The 21,226-nt window shown below is 43.1% G+C and overlaps 1 protein-coding gene across 4 annotated transcripts in view; it reads left to right on the forward strand.

The window, feature by feature from the left end:
- The first annotated feature begins 668 nt into the window (after positions 1-668).
- The window catches only part of Ccdc112 (coiled-coil domain containing 112), a 132,133-nt gene continuing 111,575 nt past the window's right edge, over positions 669-21,226 (forward strand). Inside the window, exons 1-2 of one of the 4 annotated variants that reach the window (XM_076912676.1) lie at positions 669-828; positions 7,839-8,068. The gene's annotated coding sequence lies outside the window, so the exon portion shown is untranslated. Of the gene's footprint in view, positions 829-2,201; positions 2,615-7,838; positions 8,069-21,226 lie in introns of those variants that run through there. The other 3 variants (XM_076912675.1, XM_076912677.1, XM_076912673.1) reach the window with 3 other exon arrangements.

Consider the following 21,226-nt stretch of genomic DNA (forward strand, 5'->3'; position numbering starts at 1 on the left):
AAGAAAAGGTGCCGTAGAGTGGGAACAAAAGCCAAGTGAAAAGGAACAGAGGCTGTTTAAGCATCAGGGTAGAAGGCCCTTCTGAGTAGAGAACATTCTGAAAGCATGCTAGAAGTTTGTATTGTTTTATGTAGAAAGGGGAGTCTTAAATTACTTTGTAAACCAGTTTGAGATTTCAGAGTCCTTGGCTGCCCCGTTTATTGGAAACACCCAATTGCTTCATGAATTGGCCGAAAGCACATCTCAGTAAATTATTTATGTGGCATGTCACCGAGGCTGCAGGTTCCTACCAAGCCACAGCCGTATAAACAAAGGCTATTAACCTATTGGCTGGAGTTAGAAGACACTTCAGACTGTTTAAATCTACTGACAGTTTGAAAGACGGCGTCTCTAGATTATTCACAAATCAACTGTTGAATGTGACAAGGCTGTTTCTAAACAGCCCTGAAAGCAATGTGTGTGTTCTGAAGATGACCTTGGAAGACATGGGGCCTGGTGTTTTATATCCACTCAGAAGCATGGAGAAAACATGCAGAGGGACTGAGAAGAGAAGTCAGGATAGTTCAGGAGAGAGGCAGAGTCCAGACAGGCTTTCAGGTATTTTTCCGAGAGAGCATGTGACTAGCAGTAGTAAATGATTTATTTGCTAACTATGAAATACAGTTTTTCCTTCCTGTCCCTCATGTCCTTTCAGAGATAAGCTTTTAAGTGTTTTGTCAGGCCTGTTCCTGATCTGGGTTATTGTTTACTAATGAATCCCAGGAAGACTCGAGGAAGACAATGAGATAAAGGAAGAAGAGACCAGTGGCTGGAGGCGAGATCATCTGGGTCAGTCCTTTGGGAACCTTTGAGTAAATGGCTTACTCGGTTACCACTCTCTCTTCATCAGGGCAGAAGTGGGTCTGGCTCTATGGAACCTAGAGAATACTACAGGCTGAGGGGGAGAAAGGCCAGGGCTATTACGTTAGAAGCCTTCAGTTGGTAAGGAAGAACTCTCTGGTTCATTCAAGTGAACCGGGCAAGGATATACACTACAGTGGGGCAGCAATGAAGTCACTGCATTAAAAAGGTCATTTTAAAAAAGAGTTATTTATTTTATGTATATGAGTACACTGTCTTCAGACACACCAGAAGAGAGCATTGGATCCCATTACAGATGGTTGTGAGCCACCATGTGGTTGCTGGGAATTGAACTCAGGATCTCGGGAAGAACAGTCACTGAGTCATTTTTTTCAGCCCCAAAAGGTCATTTTTATACCCCTGAAAACTTAATTTTTTCAGGACACATTACACCTTTTTTCTTCAGCCAGAAGAGTGTCTATTTGGTGCATTTTTTTTTTTTAGGACTTTAGTGATTGTTTTGAGTCAAGTTTCCTAGCTGTATCTTCCAATAATATTACTATGATCTATGAACAACAAGATAATAAAACCACAGCTAAATTTCCAGAGAACCTCTGTGACATGAAATATTATAAAGGCATTGCGATCATGCTTTAGGGATTTTTCATAACTTGAGAAAATGCTAAGTAAACCGTTAAGTGAGAAAAAAATCAGATTATAAACTACATACAATCAGTTATATAAGAAAGGAAAGTATTTTTGTATAGAAGGGAAGAAACACACCAAGGGAAGGATGCTGCTTACCCGCAGAAGGGGAGGCTGCATAATGGATCACTGTTTTCACTTTTTATACTTCTCACTTCTTAAGTGTTCTCCAATAAGCATGCACATCTTTTAAAAAGTTTATGGAGTAACTGCATGTGTTTGGGTTTCCCTCCATGACCAGACTGAGTGGGAAGCTTGAAGAATGAGCTTGGAATTTACAGATGTGTGTGTGTGTGTGTGTGTGTGTGTGTGTGTGTGTGTGTGTGATGGGTACTCCATGATAGAGCAGCTTCCCTACTTCCCTATAAACAGACACTCTCACACTTGCTGATTGGAACACAGGAGGCCGGCCATTGTGCATTGCAACGCTGTCTTTGCTTCTGGTTCCCCTGGGCGGCCTTACAGTCTGTCTATGCTCAATTCAGAATTAGATCATGGGCCTGCTTCTGGGAAAACTTGCCAGATCAGCAGGACAGATGACAGCACTGGATCTGCCCATCAAGGCTCCTGCAGAGGTCTTAGGGAGGGGCCACTCACTCCTTGGTTTAGAGAAGACTATTGAGGAGGTAGAACCTGGAAGAGAGGTGGTCCATTTATTTGTCTTTGGGGGGCAAGCTGAGGGCTGCATTCTGGTTGCTGTTAATTCAGCTTCTGTGTTTAGTTAGTAGCTACATAGTCTAGGGTAGCGAGAGGACAGGACAGTCTCATCTCCGTCTGAGAATCAGCACAGGACAGGGAACATGAGGAGAGTTCAAAGAGGAAGATATTTTGTGCCTCCAAACTCCATCCACTCATCTAACTTTGTAACAGGGTTGATAGAGCCACCAGGATGGACGAGGCTCACTTTCTCAAAGATTTGATTCATCACTGCGTCTAATTCATCCAAATTTTGAACACAAGACCCTGTATATACTTGCCTGTTCTGTTACTATGAAATGAATTCAGTTGAGGAGGCTGCTTTCTTTTTTCATGTTGGGCAGTTTGGGCCACCCTTGAACACCTCACTAAGGTAAATGCTCATAATCCTTCCTTCCTTCCTTCCTTCCTTCCTTCCTTCCTTCCTTCCTTCCTTCCTTCCTCCCTCCCTCCCTCCCTCCCTCCCTCCCTCCCTCCCTCCCTCCCTCCTTTCTTTCTTTCTTTCTTTCTTTCTTTCTTTCTTTCTTTCTTTCTTTCATTTTACCAGCTCTCTAACCCCTAGGGTCTTGGGCAACTTTGTTTAAGGAATTGGAAAAGGTTGGCTTTGGCTTGCTTCATTGTAGACATCAGGAGGGGCTGTGTTTGGTGTTGTTTTTTTTTTTTTTTTTTTTTTTTTTTTTTTTTTTTTTTTTTTTTTTTTTTTTTTTTTTTTTTTTTTTAAATAGAGTAGTGTGCCATTTGACACCAGAGCAAAAATGACCTGATTAGAGACCTTATAATAAATGTGGGAGGAAATAAAAAAACAATAAAAACAAGGCCACAGGGATACAGCAATAGGATTTCCATGAGGTGATATTTGCAGCCCTTATGCCAATATTGACTCACTAAGTTTGAGACTGAAAAATAAAACTGGTTTGTATTTGAGCCAACCAGGCAAAGCACAGGGAGTCTCCCTTAGGGAGGTCTTCCGGAGAACTGGGATTCAGCCTGGAAACCAGCACTGTGTCATACCTAACCTGGAGTCTCCCACTGTAGAGACACCCACACTCCATGTATATTAATCTCCGCTGGCTCTCTGCAGCTTTTCCTCCCAGTGGCTTGAGAAATAGGGAGTCAAATCAACTGCAAGCAGTGACATATGGCCTTAGAAAAACAATCATTCTATTTTAACATGAGGTTGCAGTGTGTATTTCCCTCCCTTTCTGTGTGCCCTGAGAGCACTTCATGTAAAGTTTCCGCTTATCTTGAGAGGGTTCACTGACCAGGGCCTTCTGCTACATGGAAGGACAAATGAACATTTAGTTGGCTAATCATTCTACTGACACCATGACCAAGGTAACTCTTATAACAACATTTAACTGGGGTTGGCGTACAGGTTCAGAGGTTCAGTCCATTATCATCAAGGTAGGAACACGGCAGCATCCAGGCAGGCATGGTGCAGGAGGATCCGAGAGTTCAACATCTTCATCTGAAGGCTGCTAGCAGAATACTGACTTCCAGGCATTGAGCCATGACAGGGAAGTAAGTTCAGGCAGGAATCTAATTTTAGGCTAAAACAGAGAAGTAATTTCGGTCAGGAATCTAAGTCTTAGGCTAGAACAGAGAAGTAGGCTTCAGGCATGACTAGGACAGGGAAGAAGGCTCAGATATTTTTGTCATCCTGATGAGCCCTTAGAAACAGTGATCATGGGAATGATCACAGGACTTTGTTTATTGCCTTGTTTGTTCCTTGACTATTTGCAGCCATTGTATTGCTGGTTCCTCAACCTAGAACTGACCTAAATATTTGCATGTAATTAAAATGAATGTAATTTAAAAGAAAATTACATGTAATTACATGTACTCTGCATGTACTTTAAAAGAAAATTGAGAAAAAATAAACCTGCCTCGGCTTGAGCCTCAGAACTGGCTGGGGTCATGCTATAGTGTTGTCTAATCATCTTTTTTCTTTTAATCGTCACTCCTGCGCTGGAGAACCTGTTGACTGACTGAGCTGGCTTGGTCACCCCTTTTTCTCTGGGCTCTTCCCTAGCCTTTCAAACCATCTATTGTGGTTGGTCTCAATATGAATGTCACCCACAAGCTCCTATGTTGAACACTGGTCCTTAGGTGGTAACAGTGTTTGGGAAATTTATGAAACCTTTAGGAGGTGTAGTCTCACAGAAGGAACTGAGCCATTGGGGATAAGCCTTGAGGTCTCATAGCTCAGACCTGCTTCCTGTCTGCAGACATACTGTGACCTCTCCCATTGTTTTTCCTACCAAGGTGGACTGTCTGTCTTCTTAAGCTGTAAGCTAAAATAAACCCTCTTCCCTTAAGTGGCTTCTTGTCAGTCATCTGATCACAGCAATGAGAAAGATGACAAATGCATCATACAAATTAAGGATAGCTCTGAAGGGTCTCTGATACACAAAATGGTGTCCTTAAAGAGACTGGTCTCCTGGTGGTTCCTCAATTAGGTTACCCAAACCTTTCATTTTTTCCCCCTTGTTTTAAGGAAAAAAAAAAAAACCTTTTATTGCAGAATGAGCACTTTTTAAATTTAGTAATCTTTATATCTACAACTATTTAAAAAAATTATAAGAATCTACCAGTAGTCCATAAAACTGGAGGCAGAAGGAAGGAGGGGCCTCATATCATGTGCCCATGGTACTATGTGTTTGGTCTTGAAGGAGGCTGCTTTGTTCTCTTGAGGATGATTGGCAAGGACAGTTCAAGTCTCTATCAGAGGCACAACAGGAGCTACAAGCTCTCCTGACTCTCACAGCGTGGAGACTTTGGTCCATATACAACATTCTCTGAATCACCACAGTGGAACAGTGATGGGGGATAATGGCCTTTGCTAGAGAAGACACTTAGAGTAAGGTTTCTGCAAGATAAGGACCTCAATCATTTCACTAAGACACACAAAAGACCATGCCACGGATTCTCTAGGAAATTCCAGAATGATTGTGAATCAGGTGATCGAGGTGTTCCTTCCATCCAGATGTTTGATATCATGTGGCAAAGAAGCCAGATGTATATTTTGAGAGAAGTCATAGGGCCATGGGATGTTTAAAACCATAGTGCTTTATGGATCAAGCATGGTTGACAATGGCTGACATTGTCTGACCCCTGCCTTGGGCATAATGAACAAAGATACAGCAGGAGCTTGCAACAGAGAAAGGCGATACTTTTTTTTTCTTTCCATATTTAGATTTGCAATCTTGCTTTGGCCTTCTTATAAAAACAATGGGCATCCCTAGTCTTTAGAAGAGGGTTAAAAGTCCAAGAAACAATCCTGGGCTAAGGCGAAAGAGCTTTGTGCAGAGATAGGAGAGCTGGAGTCCAGACTCCTTATTCACTGCCTAAGTAGTCTATGGACTTTGTTCCAGTCTCTTCATCTCTGCTGAGATGGGCACGTGTAGGCGAAGAGGTGGGTAGCTCATTTCCCAGCCCTTCCCAGCCTGCTGTTTGTTCAAGGATTTTCCTCTGAGACTCCTTGAAGCCTTTACATAACTCCCTGGGCTGAAAGTCCATTTAGGGTAAACAGAAGGCTGTGATCTGGTCACCATCACTGTAGAACTGGCTGAGCTGGGAACAGTATGTTCAGACAGAGTCAGGAGAATTCATCGCCTTGAAGTTACAGGCATTGGTCTGGGGCTGCTCTCCAGCTTGATGCCTGACATAGAAAACTGGCTTTGGTCAGAACCCTGGTGTAATGAAAAGGCATGCTGGAGGGAGACTTAAACCCAAGGGCAGTCCTGCGACGTTGGTCACTGTTCTCTCTGAGACCCTGTTCCAAAGTGAATGTGAAGTGAGGTAGTACGGTCAGCCCCACCTCTTTGGAAGTTTCTATAAGGACAAAATATATGTGGAAGCAAAATTATAAAGTGGCACCAAAACAGGATTGTGATCAGCTTTGAAAGCTGTCTCTACAGGAACTAGGATGAAAGCAGGGGCTGCAGCGTTTTAGCACAAGGTAAAGGCAGAGAGAATCTGGGCATCTGGATGAGGTTAGGATGAGTGAAGGGATGAGGAGGCAAAGTGCAAAACCAGAGAACGGATGGAAGGGCTCCAGCCTACATCTGCCTCAGCCTTGTTCATAGGTTCAGTCCTCAAGATGGCACCCACTTCCCATTTCCAAAGATACCCTGTTTGCTGATGGGTGACTTTTCTACTGGAAATTTCTGTTGTAATACTGATTCTCTCCCTCCCTCCTCCTTTCTGACTGTATGAGTGGGAGTATGCGTTTATGTTTATGTGTGTGTCTCCATCGCTCTGTTTCTCTTTCTCTGTGTCTCTCTGTGTCTCTCTGTGTCTCTGTCTCTCTCTCTGTCTCTCTCTCTCTCTCTCTCTCTCTCTCTCTCTCTCTCTCTCTCTCTGATGCAGTCTTTAACTGAACCTGTTTCTCACCATGTCAGCTAAACTGGCTGGCCATCAGACACCTAGGATCTGCTTGTTTCCCCCCAAATTCTGGGATTTTAGACATGTGCCTCCATGCCCAGCTTTTATGTGAGTTCTAGATATCTAAACTCAGGTATTCATGCTTGATCAGCAAGCCCTCCACCTACTAACCATCTCTCCAAACCCTCTGTGGCAGTATTTCTTTTAAGTAGACAATTCCTTGATGTGTGACCAGAGGAGCCAGTGGCGGATGTTTCATTCTGGGCCTCTCTGGTCTTTGGAGACACTGGATGAGCTATGGCACCATGCATGGGAAGTGGAGGCATTTAACTGTGCAAGATGGGCTCAGTAGACTAACTGGTAACAATCCAGCTAATGAAATAATGGCAGTTACAGGTACTATTATTGAGCACTGTGTTATTGCCAAAGGCTGAGCTGTTTCATGCATGTCTGCTATTTAACGTTTCCATCTATCTTTGAGCCTGCTTTACTGTTAGTTTACACTAGTATCAAGAAGAAGTTAGGAGAGGTAGTGGAACTTTACTTGCCCAATCTGTTCCCAAGACAGAATAGACTTTGAACCCAGTTTGTTTGAACCCTAGATTCTGTTCTTAATCCTTCTGCTGTTATCTCTTAGGTACAAAGATTTTAATCAAGTCAGCCCAAAGTTGCCTGGATGTTAGCAGAATTACAAAGTCCTTTCAAAACAAATCAGTCCTAAACACCAAAGAGATTAAGATACAGTAAGAAATTCCCCCAAAGCATCTGACTTGCTCTTTTTCAAAACTAGGATAAAAGGTAAATAAGAGAGGGCCTGAAGAGATTGTTCATCTTGCAAAGTGCTTATATTGCAAGCACAGGGACCTGAGTTCAAGTCTCAGAACCCACATACTGCTTCAAAGCAGCATAGCATGTGCTTGTAATCCCAGACAGAAGCAGCAAGGCCAGCTGATCTAGCCTAATTGGTGAGTGCCAGGCCAATGGCATCATTCAATAGTGTGCCTGAAAGGCACACACAAACATACATGCACACAGAGCACACATGCACATGTGTAACAATGTCTTCTGAGTTGGAACTTTCCACCCTGGGGACATTTAATTTTATAACATTCCATTCTGGAGGGTCCATTAAGACTCGGTAAGATCATAACTTGCAATTCTCAGAAAGACCCTGGAATCCACCAGATTCACAGAGCTACTTTCTCCCCAAGGTTCTGTAAACAGCAACAACTTCTGAAGAGTGGAGATTGTGAGCAGCCCAGTTACCTGGAGAAGAGACTCCCCAGCCTGCCTGGCTGCTTGCAAGTGGTGAAGAGAGTTCGGGGTTGCAGCTTTCGTGACTCCTACCTTAGGCTGGGTGGATTTGTCAGTGATGCAGCTGCTAGTTCTGTTAGCAACCCCTTACACATGGTCCTGTGAGTAACCCCTTACCTACACACCTGTAAGTAATGACAACAAACTCTTTGGTTTACCAAGTTGGACTTTGGTGTAATTGTTAGTTTGATCTGTCTTCCATTTCCTATCTGGAGTAGATTTTTTTTCAGATATCTCTCTCTCTCTCTCTCTCTCTCTCTCTCTCTCTCTCTCTCTCTCTCTCTCACACACACACACACACACAAACACACACACACACACACACACACATACTAAGATTTTGTTGTTTATTTTTAAAAAGTAGTAGTTCCTTTAGTGAGAATCAGTGGTATTTCCCTTTTGGAGTGTGTGTGTGTGCGTGTGTGTGTGTGTGTGTGTGTGTGTGTGTGTGTGTGTTGGTCTAGGACACATAAGATGTCCTAGAGGAAACAGCATTTATTGACTGTCTCAGCTAGTGCTGTGCTGACGTTGAGTTGGCCTGGCTCATGCCTGTGTTTAAGGGCTGGTGATGTGTAAATCTTCCAAATTCTACATTATATGAAGTTAAATTAGTAAGTTTGCAAAAGTGAGTATTTGTACCATGGAAAACAAGGCAAATGCCACAGATCAGAACTCTGTCTCCCTGCAGCCTTGTCCCAGGATATTTATCTACATATTACCAATTCCAACCCTGTTTGTCCATTTGTTAATAAACCATAAATCCCTCTAGAGAGTTGTTTCTGAAATGCTTTTGGAAGGGATCCTGGATTTGTAAATCTAGATCCTACCAAGGAACCAATGTTGGAAAAACAGCTTAGAGTAAGCACTGAGAAACCAGGATTGTCAAGCAGACATACTTTCTGTAATGAGAGAAGAGTGACACCTGGTCACCCGGGGAATGCTGGAGTGAAAGTGGTCAGACAGCCTGGTGGTCCTTTGCTATTCTATTAGCAGCCAGCCTCCACCTGAATTTCCCCAAATCCTGAGAATTTTTTAGGCCCTACTTGTAGACTTTGTTTTCCAGTGAATATAACCCATCCTTATAAAAATGGCCCCAAGTACTTTGCATCTTCCATCAATGGATCCATCCGTATGCCTATTACAAATCCTTACTCTAAGCCAGGGGTTCTCACTCTTCCTTTTTTATTTATTTATTTATTTGTTGTTGTTGTTGTTGTTTTCGAGACAGGGTTTCTTTGTGTAGTCCTGGTTGTCCTGGAACTCACTCTGTAGACCAGGCTGGCCCCGAACTCAGAAATCCACCTGCCTCTGCCTCCCAAGTGCTGGGATTAAAGGCGTGCGCCACCACCGCCCAGCGGTTCTCACTCTTCATAATGCTGCAACTCTTTAATACAGTTCTTCTTCATGTTGTGGTAACTGACCCGCTAATCATATTTATTTTGTTACTACTTCATAACTACAATTTTGCTACTGTTAAAAATCATAATGTTAGTATCTAATATGCAGGATGTTTAATATTTGACTCTCAAAGGGGTCATGACCCACAGGTTTAGAATACCCTATCCATGAGTACTGTTTCCCAGTTGATAGAACTCATTCTTATGATAAAGGGCTCAGGTACTTTGCTCTAGTGGGTATTTTACAAGAGAATTTTGATGTAGCTCTCCCTGAAGGTTTGTTATGAGAATTGTCATGTGGAGATCCTCCTGCCCCTGGCAAAGTTTTACTATGTTTAAAAGTGTAAGAAAATTAAACCACAGGATCAGACTCTCCAGCTTCTACAGTCTAGCAGTTTTGATCTGGTCTTACTGACCAAGTCCAGTTCTACGGAGATTTTAATCATTGCCCTGTGGGCTGTGATTCCTGCAGGGATCCCCAACAAACCAGTGAGGCATTTTTACACGCAGAAGAAGACATACACTCAAAATTGCTTGGTAACTAAGCTTGTCCTAAGCAGTTGACACCGATAGTGGCTGACTACTTGTAGCCAGCCTCAGAGAATATCTTGTCCCCAGCAGCCCTGCCTATGCCTGCGGGGGGAAGAATGCTGGCCCCCTTTGGTAAGGTCTGCTGGCTTGAACTGTAACAATGACCATTCCCTTCTTGACGTCTATATAATAACATACCAGAGATGGGGTGGATAAATAATTAAAGCAAGGAGCTGGATATATTTTGTTAGATCACCAAATTTTTCAGTGACATCTTTATTTACTAGAAATGGCACTTTTGATCTTAGCTGTATTTCCCCTTCTTTTCCATGGAAATCAGAGAGAGGAACAGTATAGAGAAACAGAGCAACACATTCCCCACAACGTCTAGGGTTGTTAATACACTGGGCCTGTATGGTAAGACTCTTCTCTGAACTGGGTAGAAGTATGTTCTTCCATTATTCTAGTCCCTTCTTTCCTGTATCAATGGAAAAGCCAGGGGTGGACATGTCTAGTAGATGCTTATACCAACATCCTCTAACCAGTTATGAGACAGTAGAACCTTGGTTCCTCTGAGGTCCTCTCCAGCTCAAAGATTATGTACCTAAATAACTGACACCCAAGTGGTCCGTGGTACAAACTACTTTTCAAAATGGCTTCTCCTTAGCCTGAGGGGCAGCATGGGTTTCCTTTACAGCAGCCAGACTGCAATGAACATAAAGAGATTGAGTAACCCACTCTCAGACACCTTCACTGAGCCCAGTGCTGACACCCTTATGAGCCTTGTGCCTTTTGCTGCATGCAGCCCTTCATGTATAAGGTCTTATATAAGACTCGGGCACCCAGCAGCTTGCCCCTCCCTGCCAGGGCACTTTACAGTCCACAGGATGAGCCACACTCTATTTCTGGAAGGCAGAAAGTACAGGCAAAGGGTAGCCACTGGGAACATTTTCATCTACTCCACCAAAGAACCAGAGACAGATTCCTATGGAGAAGACTGTACAGAAAAGCCAGGAACTTTGGACCTAGGGCTGGGGATCAAAGAGAGTGAACAAGATAGAAATGTAACTGGATTCCCACTGTCAGGTCTGTCTTTGGCTGCTCCATCGATCAAAACCTTAGATTTTAAAAGTGTAATTTATCTTGATGAACCACCCAAACTTATGTATACATTATATGTTAAGAAGTATAGAAAATTCTGATAATTTAACGCCTTGAGGAATTTACTAGGTCAGACATCAAGTGCTCGCAGAGCATGGTCACTGAGCATGTACTGATTTGATTTGCAGTCTCACTCACTTGGTAGTTAGCTGCTCCCTTGAAAGAGGAGGAGGTAGGTAGTGGTTGTGGTCATAACTGAATGTAGGCATTTGAGGATGTGTCCTGAACTTGAGGGTGAGTGGGGTCTGGTGCAAATGACAGCTCTGAAATTAGGTGTGTCCAATTCTAGGAGGAAAGCATCAAGCTGTGACCTAGGAATCTAAGGTAAAAAGGTAGCAGCCCAAACAGGCTGGAAACAGACCCTCGGGTCATGAACAGGAACCAAATCAGGAACTGACTCTCCTACAGCCCTGTGTGTGGAGTTGCAGAACACACACCAGAAAACTCACTGAGAGACCCATCCAGAAGACATCTCTGAGGTCCCAATACTGACAAAGAGAATGTGAATGCAGGTGCTCTCAACTTCCCACGTTGCAATTGAAACCAAGATTGATCCTGTTTGTGCAGTGGGCATGGGTGACTGTCACCTAGATGCTCTGCCTGAACTGTTGACATCTGATATCCTTTCAGGTGAACACTATTTCTGAAACTCACAGATGGGAATTTCCTTCAGAGGTAATGCTTGAACAGCATAAGAAAGCACATGACACAAATTCTTTGTTAGCCACCCTCCAATCCCTAACTAACCCGAAGGTGAAACCTACATATTTTAGGCTTGTGCCGGGTGGGGGATAGAAGGTGACTGAGATGCCTGCTGAGGAGACACTGTTTTGGTCCAGAAAGAGATGTTGGTGGGGTGTGCATGGGGCCAAGTATAGATTCAGGAAAAGAGATAGGTTTAGGTGTGAGTAAAACCAAAGGCATGTAGGCTTTTGTTCTGTGGATTCAATGTCCCATAATAACTGTTTTAGTTGTAAGAAAACAACAGATGAGATTTCAACCTATAAGTGTGTTTATGAGACTCAAACATAGCTTTCAGTTGCAATGTAAGGATATGTCCTGTATGTAACAATTGACACCAAAGATGTCTCAAAGGAAGCAGAGAAGTTTAGGAGTACACGGAGCCCAGTTCACTGGGAGACCAGCTGACAGCAGAACTAGCTGGTGTAGCAATATGACCAGTTGAAATCTCAGCTTTCTCAGAAAGGGACTATATGAATGGGCGAAGAATGAAGTTACTGCATTGTAGCTGAATATGGTTGATTTAAAAACTAATATCAAAGAGTCAGGCATATTTGTAAAGCTCTACATACCATCCTAATGAGAAACTAGGAGAAGCTGACCATGTTGTTATAAGGCACCCTTATTGAATGGTGCTTTCAACTCATGATGGTTGCAGACATGCCATCCACATTGGATTTTATTTGAACCTTTGATTCAAGCTGACTTGATCTCTTAGTTAGGGTTTTACTGCTGCGAACAGAAACCATGACCAAGGCAACTCTTATAAGGATGACATTTAATTGGTGCTGGCTTACAGGTTCAGAGGTTCAGTCCATTATCATTAAGGTAGGAGCATGGCAGCATCCAGGCAGACATAGATCTGGAAGAGCTGAGAGTTCCTTCCACCTCTTGTTCAGAAGGCAGCTAGCAGAAGACTGGCTTCAGGCATCTAGGACAAGGGCCTTAAAGCCCACGCTCACAGTGACACACCTACTCCAACAAGGCTACACCTCCTAATAGTGCTATTCCCTGGGCCAAGCATATATAAACCATCACACTTGGAAAGTTGAGACATCTTACTTATGAAAGAATTATATTATATGTGGTAATGCCACTGTGATAGTTTTAAAGGAATCTATCATTTCAGTATATATAATGAAAGGGGAAGAATAAAAATTTAAATACAGAGAATTGAAAAAGGATTTGTAGAACAAAGATTGTCTCTAAATTAATAATCTTCTTAAGCTGTCTGATGGGGTTAAAGGGGTCTTTGTACCAGGAGCTGGTGTGTGTGTGTGTGTGTGTGTGTGTGTGTGATATCTGCTGGTGCTACATACCAAGGATGTTCCGAACCACACATCTGCTCATACAGACTAATTTTTATACTCCACGAGAACAAAGGCCTATAGATGTGCACATAACAGAGTAGAAACAGTAACAAGTGTTGGTGTTGTGGAGATGTTTGTACTAAATGTATATCCTGTCTATTCTTTCTGCTAAAAATCTAAAGGAAGCCACATTTAGAAATTTATCCAGAAGAGTGATGGCATGGGAGAAGCCATTTCTTCTGTTCTTGTCTTTCTTAGTAGCAGAGACTTGTTTTGTTAGGGTCTTTGCTTCTCAAAGAATAAATTTCCCAGACTCCCTTATGATGTATGGCCATGTGATTTGGTTCTAGCCAATGAGGTATAAGGAATGTTGTATGGGCTCTCTGGAAGGCTCGTCAGAGTCAGCTGACTGTATGGTGCACCCATTTCTCTCCCCGACCCACTATCTGGAATGCAGACGTGAGGCTTAGAGATTCCATAACCACAAGGAAGACTTAGAAGTGGAAGCCATGTATCTCACATATAGAAAGAAGGACCCTGGCATTCCTTCTAGTCACTGAATCATCTTTACTACCTCTGGACTGAGTTTACCAAACAAGAACTGTCATTAAACCAAAATTGCCTATGTTTCTGATTATATACAAAGACTTTATTATTATTGACCAGATAACTGATGGCTTATTCTTTTGGGGTTTGCTTACAACAGTATTATTCTATATCCTGGGCTGGATCCAGATTTGGAACTGGAGGCAATGTGAGTGTTCCAACTCTGAGAGATAAAGTTTCTGCAATGCAAGAGTTATAACTCTGAAGGGAAAGGTATCCTGGCAGTCAGGAGTCAAGGAGTACCACAAAGTCACACTGCACAACAAACCTCACACAGGAGATTTATTGGGAAAAAAAACAGGAAGGTGGCTGCCTCTGCTCTAGAGAGAAGCAGCAGGGAACTGAGCATGAGACAGATGTATCCAGGGGTTCTTAGGGGCAGAGTTTTCCAGAGTAGAGATTTTCAGGGTGGGGATTGGTGGAATTTCAAATCCTGAGCTTGGGGTGAGCCAAGGAATTGGTGGGATCTTGAACTAGGGGATTGGTGGAGTCTTGAGCTCAGGGACACTATAGTGGGCTTTTGAGATCAGGGATTGGTGGGTTTTCAAACCTGGAAGTAAGCATGGACCTTTTACCCGACTTCTTGCCTTAGCTTCTGGGGTGCTTAGATTATAGGTATGACGCATCATGCCTAGCTCTGATTGGCATTATTAATGAGGCATTATGGATTTAGTATTATCTATCAAAAATCAAAGTACATAGAGCCACTAACTCATCAAACTAAGAGTTAAGACTTCAACTTACAGATACGCACACAAGAGAGCTTGTCATTTATACTAACACTATAAACAACCCAAGGAGCTACCTGTGTTTATAGACTAGCTACTTAGGGGAATAAAAGGCTGTCATTCAAAGAATGAGCTCTGTATGTGTTGCCATGGGAGAGCCCCACATCCCATTAGTAACTGAGAACCCAAACTACAAAAGTGTACACACTGATATACAAGCATGCTGTGGGGGTCTCTGTTCAACCAGACACAGATAAAAATATTAAAAATGAAGTTGTGTCTGTACTCAACATGTACAGACTGTCCCCATGCTCTAAAGGAGTTAATCTAACCATTATTTACACAGTCTATATTACGACAGGCTTTGTACATACACTAGAGAGGATAATAGCAAGTGGGAGGTATACAGAGATTACATGAAAATGCCATGCCAATTGAAACAAAGAATGCAGTATCTGAGATACTTGTGTTCAATTGTAGTGAATGGTGGCCTTTTATTACAGTTTCTTTATCTTAAAGTACGATCTGGCTTCCATCCTAGGAATTTTAAAATAGTTAGAATAAAGGTATTGTTGGCTCCCCTCCAGCCCTCTCTCCCTGCCCTCTTGTCCCCGTCCTTCCCATCTTTCACCTCCTTTCTTTCTTCTTGTCTCTGCCCTCACCTCCTCCCTATAAAACCATAATATTCGGTCTTTAAGAGCCTAGTCTTCCGAGGGTCCATGCAAGGAATCAGGAGAGCATTTTCTAGGAAGGACAAGCCAGCTAAGGAATCTCTCTGTGGCCCTGGGCTGAATGCTGTGCTTCTGCCGGAACACAGTGTCCTGGGAACACTCAGTAGCCCTCAGGTGGATGCAGCCAGGTTGTTTGTGTCTTGCAAATGAACGAGGACACATGCTCTGACAGGAGTTGGAATATGATCAGAGGTTTGTTTACTCAGGCCTCATATGGAGGCAAAGGTTTATTTTGACTTGTCCTGTAGCATAGAGCTGCCCAAGGGAGCAGGATGAAACTGCGGGAGGAGGGGTGCAGCTTGCCAGCCTGTGCAATGAGCAGATGGCAGAAGGGGTCTTGTGAACTTGCAAGAGAAGCTCATTTGGCTTTTGATTTTAGAACCGCCATTGTCATGACAGGTGACCTCAGTTGCTTGCTGCATGCTTTAATGATAAAGCCTAAATAAGCATTGGCTATCTATGATCTAGAAAGAGTTACTATTAGATAATAAAGAGAATTCTTGTCTACATGCTGGCATATTCTAGGTCACTCCAGAGACAGACTCTCACACAGACTGAGTACTAATGCATGTCAGGGATGGAGTCGAGTCTCACAGGCATTCATGTGAGCTAATCAAGTCTAAGGCAAGAAGGGGGATGTAAATGGAAAACATGGGGTTCCGGAATTTGTTATGAGGCTAGGTGGACTGCTTATGAAATACGTGCCCAAGTCAAACATCCAGTCCCTGGGAGATTCAGCAGGTGGTTGCAGACACAGCTTGAGCCAAAGCTTTCATCAGAGCGTGAAAGTTACTCTGCCTCTCTTCTTCTCAGGCTTGCTGTTTATCCCGTCCCAATTATAATATTATAATTAAAGAGGAGTATCTGGTCCTAAGGACATTAGCAAGTATCAAAACACAGAAAGTGATTACTTATGCTACAATCGGGCCAGCCTTCTTTCTCTTATAGGGGTTAAGAGGTCACAACATTAATTCAGGACTAGGCACTGTATTAGATGAAAGGTGATAAAAATTAGCAAGAAATGTCCTGTTTCCGATGGACAATGTGAAGTGGAACCTGAGAGACTGGCTCCAGAATACCCGAATGACACTTCCTGTTCGTCTATAGTTGAATCCAGCCTATCAAAGAAAAAATTGCCATTGGGCTCCCTGGCTTCTGGCTTCTCCAGTCTCCATGAAAAAGAATGAAGATGTCAGGGAGCCCTAGAGGGGATGCATAATATACTAAGAAAAGAACAGATGCTTCAGTCTGTAAAACCTTGACAGGTTTTACATCTATGGACAGGTATCCATCTATGGGCAGCTATTCTACACAAGGAGGCAAAGATGGCCATCGAGTAGCGGGAGGGCTTGTCTCGCAACGGATCTGGGTTCAGTTCCCAGCAGCCACATCAGGTAGCTCACAACCACCTGGCATGCATATGGTACTTACACATGGAGGCATTCACATAAAAAACAATAAATAAATCTTTTTTTTTTTAAAGATGGCCACCAATTGTTCTATTTATCATTTAGCTCATCATCCCCAGATACCTCATTCAATAATTTCTGGGCTGCTTTTTCATTTATCCAACCCGGGGCATGTGCCCATCACTGTGTCAGCAATATTTCAGGTCCAGACCAAGTACCTAAACCTGGAACTAGAGTCACTTCAGAGCAAGGAGTGGGATGGGAGAGGAGATACAGAGGGAAATTAAGATGTCCTCCAAAGCAGGGAGATAGTTAGCAGAGAGCAAAATACCCACTGTTCCAGGGAAGACTTCACAGTTCATTTTCCCCCAGAAATAATGAAAGGAAGAAGTGTGTGTGTGTGTGGGGGGGGGATATCAATATAGTATGTAACCTTTCTCTGATATGTTAGACATTGAAGGTTTTGTCGAGGCCTGAGCTGAATGTTGAGGCCTGGGCTGCCCCACGTTTGAGTGACAAAAAATGTTGGGGCCTAGGCTGGCTCACTTTGGGCGGCCTAAAATGTTGAGGCTCTCTCCACTCCGAGCTTGGCAGCCACTGTATCCCAGCCCAAGCTACTGCTCTGGTCCGAGGGTTGGGGTTCAGCAAGAGAGAGAGTGAGGACGGACTCGAAGAATGAAGACCAGACAGAGTGTGATTCAATCCCGTTTATTCTTCAGTTCTCTCTTCCTAGTCTAAGTCCCAAGTCTTGAGTTCCTAGTTCCTAGTTCCTAGTTGTACTCCTTCTTGTTCTCTTCCGAGTGTCTAATGTCTACTCCTACTCCTAGTGTCTGAATCTCTGTTACTCCAAATTGTTCTCCAAGTTGTACTCTCTAAAGTGTCTGATTCTCTGATCTCTCTTCTGTCTGCCTCTCGCCTTTATATGTCTCACTTCTAAGCCATGCCTTTTGGTCACGCCTTTAATCATGCCCTTAGGTCTTGTCTCTAAATCTGATCTCTAGGTCACACTCTTAAGTCACATACCTTTAATCTCACACACCCAAGGAAAGTCCTGGGTATCAGAGTGTGCTCAGTTGTTGTAGGCTATTGTAATACAAGTCTCATGTCAGGGTATATGGCTCAAGATGGCTGCAAAGCTGATAGCCGCTTTCTGCTAAAAGTTGGCCCCCAACAAGGTTTACTCTAGTCTTTAGGTGTTTGGGGATTATCATGTGTGCTTGGCTTGCAAAAGGATTTGAATGTATATAAAACTGAAAAGTTTTTTTTTTTTGTTTTTTTTTTTTTGTTTTTTTTTTTTTAAGGCCTTTTGAATTCCTCTCCTGAGAGGCGAAGGGGCCAGCCCAAGTTATTTTTGTTCCACTTTTGCCTCTGTTATACAGATCAGTAAACTAGGGCTTACACAGCAGCCAGTGATGCAAGGCTTGGTCAGTGCTCAGGCCTTCAATCCCGAGTCACAGGCATGCTCCTCTGTCCCTGCTGTGGGTAGGTAGACAGGGCTACAAAGAGCATTGGTGCCATTCCATGAATGAGCTGTGTGACATGAAATCTTAGCAAGGCTGAGAAACACTGTCATTTAGAGGAAGAAAAGGAGACTGTAGTGACTTAAACATTCATGTTAAATGCTGGGTCAGAGTGTAAGTTAGCTGAGCAGATGGACAGGCCTAAGAGCGGCAGCCTGCCCATGCCCTCCTCATCCCTGCCTGCTGGAACCCTACGAGGCAATTAGCTTCCCCCAGAAACTGATGACTACTAGTTCTTTTCCTTACTTATGGAATATTGTAGAATTTTTATCACATTGATGTGTTTAAAAATAAACTTTAGTAGTAGGAGGAGGCATAGTGTGAAAGCAGAGGTCATCTATAGCTGAAATTACTTCCCAAGGGGGAGACATAACAATGTCTACTCCTCCTTCTAAGGTTCTAATGTCAAACGGAGGTACAATTCTGCCATTCTTCACTCAGGGGAACCAATGAGTTTATTAGGCTTATTTACAGAGCAATAGGTGGGGCTTTGGCAGGAGAACAGATTGGCTTAAACTAGCCACCCTGGAAGATCTGTGTCTTCCCTTCACCCTTCCTTCTATTAATACTAGCATCTCCTAGAGATGTTGAAGATGTACAGTGTTAGAGCCAAATTGCATCCAACTGGTTGGGAGGGGTGACTAGATACTCAGATGAGGGTCCTAGGACATTCCCTGACCCCTCCTCCCAAGAAAGATCAACAGTCATCAAACCCAGCTTTGATGATCTTTAGTGAGTTTGCTCAACTGCACTCCTGAAGATGGCCCCAATTTGACCTGGAGGATAGTCCTATACAACAACATCCTAGAGATATAGAAGCTTAGGGGAGGCCTCTATGTTCTCAAAAACTGACCAAGAAGACATTGGTAGGGACAGTGCCAATCATGATTCCTGTCCAAGCTGGATGACCACTGGGTGTTGTCATTGGCTGCTCAGTTTTACTTAGAAAGAGTCAGTTTGGGCAACATAAATCCTTCTCCCTTTGCAATTTGAGACATATAAAACCAAGACCTCAAAGTATCTGTTTACTGGTAGAAGACTCTCAGGATATCGTCCACGCCTCCTTTTTTTTGACTATGATGTCAAGAAAGAAACAGCAATCTTACTCACCCAGGCATGGGACCAGGGTGGCATCTATACAAGCAAGAAACCCATAGTTTTATCCTTGTGGAATTCAGGAGTCAGATGTATGACAGAACCTGTCAATGGGTTGAGAATCATCAGGAAATAGACATGTGAAATACATCCACACATAAGGCACAAGTTGCTTCAAACCAGCCATAAGCAGGGCATATCAGATACACAGTATGCTTGCTTGGCTTATGGGGTTTTAAATTTGAAATGGTTGCCTGCATCTAAGAATTGGGCTATTTTAAAATGGATGGGCCTTCCAGAGAAAGCTACACAGACACTGTAGCTGTTTAAATGGGAGCACACTGACAGCGTAGAGCCAGACTTTGGGTACACTGAGGTTTTTTAGACTTCCAGAATATGCATAAGTGAAATCCCTGAAAGTTCCATCCGATGCAGCAATGGACCTGCTCCGTACTTACAGGATGCTCAGAGTAAATGAACAGCCTCCAGCGGACTCACCAAGGACTCATTCAACAAAGAATTCCTTCTTGTAAGTTCATGCAAGTAGCCCAGTGCCTTCAGCACCTGCTGTGGCTCCCCAGGCTCTGTGAGTTTCCATTTCAGATCTTACTGTTTCATGGTGAGCTTGCAGTGCAGCTCAGAACCCTGCCAGACGTGAAGGGTCCACGCTGCCCCTGTGCAGGGCTTCCAAGGACATCCATTTCTGCCTCTCTGAGCCTGGCTCTTTAGCAATTCAAAAACAACTTTTGAAAGGCTTTTAAAGTGAGCCTTCTCTCATGTCTCTGCTGAACCCATACCATACACAGTGCATTTGTGCCAATGTGAGTAGGTTTCAGGTTTGATTGCCTGTGCTGATTCTATCTATCTATCTATCTATCTATCTATCTATCTATCTCTATCTCTGTATCTCTGTATCTCTGTATCTATCTATCTATCTATCTATCTATCTATCTATCTATCTATCTATGTATCTATCTATGTATCTACCTATGTATCTATCTATGTATCTATTTATGTATCTATCTATGTATCTATCTATGTATCTATTTATGTATCTATGTATCTATCTATCTATCTATCTATCTATCTACCTATTACCTATCTATCATCTATCTATATTTCTATGTATCTATGATCTATCTATATTTCTATCTATGTATCTATGATCTATCTATCTATCATTTATCATTTATATATCTATTTGTTTTCAACTTGACACAGGTTAGAGTCCTCTGAAAAGAAGGAACCTCAACTGAGAAAATGCCTCTATAGGATTGGCCTGTCTGTGGGACATTTTAAAAAAAATTAATGATTAATGTGGGAGGGCTAAATTGTGGGTGGTGCCATCCCTAGCAGATGATACTGGGTTACATTACACAGCAAGATGAGCAAGCCAGTAAGAAGCCTCTGCTTCAGTTCCTGCATTGACTTCCCCAGATGATGGACTACAAGCTGTAAAGGGGAAATAAACTCCCCCCCGCCCCCACAAGTTGCTTTTGGTTATGCTGTCTTTCGTGGCAATAGAAGGCAAACTAGGATGCCGCCAAAGGGGCTCTCAGTATAACAGTGGGTGAGAATTACCCTCACAAAGAATAGACTGTGTGTGGAGGGATTTGCCTGTGTCCCATTATGTCACCCAGAGTCACCAAAAGCCTTTAATAAAGCCTTCACATGCCTTGTTGGCAGTCTTCTTCCAGGCTTCTTCCCTCCCACAGCATCTGGGCATAGCTAACTATACCATGGAAGACATCAAGCTATAAATGACTTGACTTTTAGTTTTGCACCCACACTTTTGCTCAAGGATAACCTGCATGCCTGGGAGATATTTTGATATTTGCAAATCTTTGCTTGCTCCCTCCCCGCCCCAATCTTTTTTTTTTTTTTTTTTTTTTTTTTTCCGTTCTCTGGGGTTTTTCGTTTTTTCGAGACAGGGTTTTTCTGTGTAGCCCTGGCCCCTGGCTGTCCTGGAACTCACTCTGTAGACCAGGCTGGCCTCAAACTCAGAAATCTGCCTGCCTCTGCCTCCCAAGTGCTGGGATTAAATGCGTGCGCCGCC

Source organism: Arvicanthis niloticus, chromosome 14 (genome assembly GCF_011762505.2).
Source record: "Arvicanthis niloticus isolate mArvNil1 chromosome 14, mArvNil1.pat.X, whole genome shotgun sequence".
In the NCBI taxonomy this organism is placed as follows: domain Eukaryota; kingdom Metazoa; phylum Chordata; class Mammalia; order Rodentia; family Muridae; genus Arvicanthis; species Arvicanthis niloticus.